Here is a 5,545-nt window from a genome sequence, read left to right on the forward strand (position 1 = left end):
TTTTTTTTTTGGAGATGAAGTTTCACTCTTGTTGCCCAGGCTGGGGTACAGTGGCGTGATCTTGGCTCGCTGCACCCTCTGCCTCCCTAGTTTGGGCAGTTCTCCTGCCTCAGCCTCCCGAGTGGCTGGGGTTGCAGGCACGTGCCACCATGCCCAGCAGGCTTTTTTTTTTCTTTTCTTTTTTTGGTATTTTTTAGTAGAGACAAATATTTTGTATTTTAGTACAGAAAAATATGCCTTGGCCTCCTAGGGTGCTGGGATTGCAGACATGGCCATCGTGCCTGGCCTGCTCACTTTTTGATGCTGTTTTGAAATTGATATTTTGTCTCATAAAAATTTTAGGCCAGGGACAGTGGCTTGCACCTGTGGTCCCAGCACTTTGGGAGGCCGAAGTGGGCGGACCACCTGAGGTCAGGAGTTTGAGACCAGCCTAGGCAACATGGCAAAACCCCATCTCTAATAAAAATACAGAAAAAGTTGGCCGGGTGTGGTGTTGCGTGCCTGTGGTCCTGGCTGCTGGGGAGGCTGAGGCAGAAGAGTCACTTGAACCCAGGAGGTGGAGGTTGTGGTGGGCCGGGATTGCGCCACTGCATTCCAGCCTAGGTGACAGACTGAGACTATCTCAAAAAAAAAAAAAAAATTAATGATGGTCAAAGGGTGCAAAATCTCAGACAGGAAAAATATGTTTTATACTTTTTTAGAGTTCTGTTGTACACTTCTGTTATACTTTTTTTGAGTGGTGCATATACTTAATAGTGGAGTATTATACGTTTCAAAACTGATGTTCTCATCACAGAAATGTATTTGAACTGCCGGGCATGGTGGCTCACGCCTGTAATCGCAGCACTTTGGGAGGCCAAGACAGAAGGATCACCTGAGGTCAGGAGTTCGAGACCAGCCTGGCCAACATGGAGAAACTGTGTCTCTACTAAAAACACAAAATTAGCTGGGCGTAATGGCGAATGCCTGTAATCCCAGCTACTCAGGAGGCTGAGGTGGGAGAATCGCTTGAACCCAGGAGGCGGAGGTTGTGGTGAGCTGAGATCTCACCATTACACTCCAGCCTGGGCAACAGGAGCAAAACTCCATCTCAAAAAAAAAAAAAAAAAAAAAAAAGAAATGTATTTGAAATTTGAAGTACTAGGTATGTTAACTAGCTTGATTTAATTATTCTACATTGTATCCACAATTTATGATATCACTTTGTAACCTGTAAATTTATACAATTATAAATTGTCAATTTATAATAAAAAATTTTTGTCGCATCTTTTTAGGAAAAAACATTATCCATTCTTTTCAATCTCTCCTCATCTATAAAATGTGCTGCCAAATGTAGTTATAACAGTGAAACAGACTATACCAGGCAAATTAAGCTGTGTGCACAGTAAGGATAATTTATTTTTATTTTTTTATTTAACTTTTAAGTTCAGGGATACATGTGTGCAGGTTTTTTATACAGGTAAACTCGTGGCACAGGGGTTTGGTGTACAGATTATTTCATCACCCAGGTACTCAGCCTACTACCCAATAGTTATTTTTTCTGCTCCTCTCCCTCCTCCCAACCTCCACCCTCTGGTAAGCCCCAGTGTCTGTTGTTTCCCTCTTTGTGTCCATGTGGTCTCATCATTTAGCTCCTACTTATAGATGAGAACATGCAGTATTTGGTTTTCTGTTCCTGAGTTAGTTTGCTAAGGATAATGGCCTCCAGCTCCATCTATGTTCCTGCAAAGGACATGATTTCATTCTTTTTATGGCTGCATAGTTTTCCATGGCATATATGAACCACATTTTCTTTGTCCAGTCTTCTGTTGATGGGCATTTAGGTTGATTCCATGTATTTGCTATTGTGAATAGTGTTGCAATGAACCTATGCATGCATGCATGTCTTTACGATAGAATGACTTATATTCTTTTGGGTATATACCCAGTAATGGGATTGCTGGGTCAAATGGTATTTCTGTCTTTAGGTTTTTGAGGAATTGCTACACTGTCTTCCACAATGAACTAATTTATACTCCCATCAATATGTAAATGTGTTCCCTTTTCTCCACAACCATGCCAGCATCTGTTGTTTTTTGACTTTTTAATAATGGCCATTCTGACTGTTGTGAGATGGTATCTCACTATGGTTTTGATTTGCATTTCTCTAATGATCAGAGATGTTGAGCTTTTTTTCATATGACTGTTGGCCACATGTATGTCTTCTTTTGAAAAGTGTTCATGTCGTTTGCCCACTTTAATGGGGTTGTTTGTTGTTATTTGTAAATTTGGTTAAGTTCCTGATAGATGCTATTGTGGATAGCATTATTATGGATTGCATTATTGTCGATATTATACCTTTGTCAGATGCATAGCTTATAAAAATTTTCTCCCATTTTATAGGTTGTCTGTTCACTCTGTTGATAGTTTCCTTTGCTGTCCAGAAGCTTGTTAATAAAAATAGATACCATTTGTCAATTTTTGCTTTTGTTGCAATTGCTTTTGGTGTCTTCATCATGAAATCTAACTCCAGAATGGTATTACCTAGGTTGTCTTCCAGGGATTTTATAGTTTTAAGTTTTCCATTTAAGTCTTTAATTCATCTTGAGTTAATTTTTGCATATGGTATAAGGAAGGGGTCCAATCTCAATTTTCTGCATATGCATAGACAGTTATCCCAGCACCATTCGTTTAACAGGGAATCCTTTCCCCGTTGCTTATTTTTGTCAGCTTTGTTGAAGATCAGATAGTTGTAGCTGTGTGGCCTTATTTCTGGGCTCTCGGTTCTATTCCATTACTCTATGTGTCTGTTTTTGTACCAGTGCTATGTTGCTTTGATTACTGTAGCCCTGTAGTATAGTTTGAGTGGAGTTTGTTTGTCTTAGCTCTTCAGGCTTTTTTTTTATGGTTCCATATGAATTTTAAAATAGTTTTTTTCGAGTTCTGTGAAAAATATCAATGATAGTTTAATAGGAATATCATTGAATATATGAATTGCTTTGGGCGGTATGGCCATTTTAATGATATGTATTCTTTCTATTCGTGAGCATGGAATGTTTTTCCATTTGTTTGTGCCATCTCTAATTTTTTTGAGCAGTGTTTTATAGTTCTCTTTGTAAAGATTGTTCACCTCCCTGGTCAGCTGTACTCCTAGGTATTTTATAATTTTTCATGGCAATTGTGAATGGGATTGTGTTCCTAATTTGGCTCTCGGTTTGGCTGTTATTGATGTATAGGAATGTTAGTGATTTTTGCACATTGATTTTGTATTGTGAGACTTTGCTGAAGTTGTTTATCTGCTTAAGGAGCTTTTGGACTGAGACTATGGGGTTTTCTAGATATAGGATTATGTTGTCTGCAAACAGGGATAGTTTGACTTCTTCTCTTCTTATTTGGATGCCCTTTATTTCTTCCTCTTGCCTGATTGCCCAGCCCAGGACTTCCAATACTATGTTGAATAGGAGTGGTGAGAGAGGGCATCCTTGTCTTGTGCTGATTTTCAAGGGAAATGCTTCCAGCTTTTGCCCATTCAGTATGATGTTGGCTGTGGGTTTGTCATAGATGGCTCTCATTATTTTGAGATATATTCCTTCAATATCTAGTTTATTGAGAGTTTTTAACATGAAGGGTGTTGAATCTTATTGAAAGCATTTTCTGCATCTATTGAGATAATCATGTGGTTTTTGTTTTTACTTGTGTTTATGTGATGAATCACATTTATTGATTTGTGTATGTTGAACCAAACTTGCATCCCAGAGATGAAGCCTACTTGATTGTGGCAGATAAGCTTCTCGATGTGCTATTGGATTCAGTTTGCCAGTATTTTGTTGAGGACTTTTGCATCAATATTCACCAAGGATATTACTGGCCTAAAGTGGGTATTTTTGTTTTATTTTGTTTTTTGTTTTCATGTCTCTACCAGGTTTTACTATCAGGATGATGCTGAACTCATAGAATGAGTTAGGGAGGATTCTCTCCTCCTCAATTTTTTGTGATAGTTTCAGCAGGAATGGTACCAGCTCTTCTTTGTACATGAGGTAGCATTCGGCTGTGAATCCATCTGGTCTTGGGCTTTTTTTGGTTGGTAAGCTATTACTGACAATTTCAGAGCTCATTATTGGTCTGTGCAGGGATTCAATTTCTTCCTGCTTCAGTCTTGGTAGAGTATATGTGTCTAGGAATTCACCAATTTCTCCTAGATTTTCTAGTTTACGTGCCTAGAGATTTTTGTACTATCCTGGCAGTTGTTTGTATTTCTGTGGGGTCAGTGTTAATATCCCTTTTGTTGTTTCCAATTGTGTTTATTTGAATCTTCTCTCTTTCTTCTTTATTAGTCTAGTTAGTGGTCTATTTTATTCATTTTTTTCAAAAGAGCAGCTTCAGGATTTGTTGATCTTTTGAATGATTTCTTGTGTCTCAATGTCTTTCATTTCAGCCCTGATTTTGGTTATTTCCTGTCTTCTGCCAGCTTTGGGATTTGTTTGCTCTTGGCTCTCTAGTTCTCTTAGTTGTGATGTTAGATTAATGTTGACTTTCGAAATACAGTCATACCTTCAAAATATTGTGGATTCAGTTTCGGATGACTGCAATAAAGTGAATTCATAAGAAAGCAAGTCACACAAATTTTGGTTTCTCAGTGTGTATAAAAGTTATGTTTATACTATACCATAGTCTATTAAGTATACACTAGCATTATATCAAAAGCAATAATGTACATACCTTAATTGAAAATACTTTATTGCTAAAAAACGCTGGTGATCAGCTAAGCCCTCAGCGAGTCATAATTTTTTTGCTGGTGGAGGGTCTTGCTTCAGTACTGATGGCTGCTGACTTATCAGGTTGGTGACTGCTGAAAGTGGAGGTGGTTGTGGTCATTTCTTAAAATAAGACAAAAATTTTTGTGAAGAGCCAGAATCAGCCTTGAGTAATGTATAGTAAATCTCAGTCTTGAAGTCTGGCACATAAAAAATGTGGAGAAGACTTTTGGCTATGCCACACAAAAAGAATGGATATTTACATGGAAAAAAGAATCAAACTTTGAAGAAGAATCCCAGGAGAAATGACAAAAGATGCCAGAATAAATAAAAAGATTATACTTGAATGACTTGATCATTTCTGCCAAGAGCTGTAGACTCATTTTAAAGCAATGACTCAAATAATGTCAATATTTGCTATCATTCAGCCATATTATCTGATTTTCAAAATAAAATGGAGGGTTTGTTTGTTTGTTCATTTGTTTTTGTGTTGAATTGTGAAAATTCCTTAGTGGAAATTTTCAACTCTGGAGACCACTGAAATCCACTAGAACTCATCCCCCTAAAACAAAGTAATGTACAGTATTATCATATTTGGAACTTGTGAAATTGGTTTTTAGGAATTTTTGACAAACCCTTTATATATGGGTTGCTTCATGTAAAAGAAACTTTTCACAGAGTGGAGAGAGTGAGGAGGCCTACTCTCACAGCTGTTACAGTACATTGAGCTCCATAGAGACAGCGCCGGGGCAAGTGGGAGCCAGATGGACACTGGGTGACTCTGTGCCTCGCTGAGGAAAAAATAACTACAT

This window comes from Rhinopithecus bieti, unplaced genomic scaffold (assembly GCF_001698545.2).
Source record: "Rhinopithecus bieti isolate Rb0 unplaced genomic scaffold, ASM169854v2 scaffold_6946, whole genome shotgun sequence".
Classification (NCBI taxonomy): domain Eukaryota; kingdom Metazoa; phylum Chordata; class Mammalia; order Primates; family Cercopithecidae; genus Rhinopithecus; species Rhinopithecus bieti.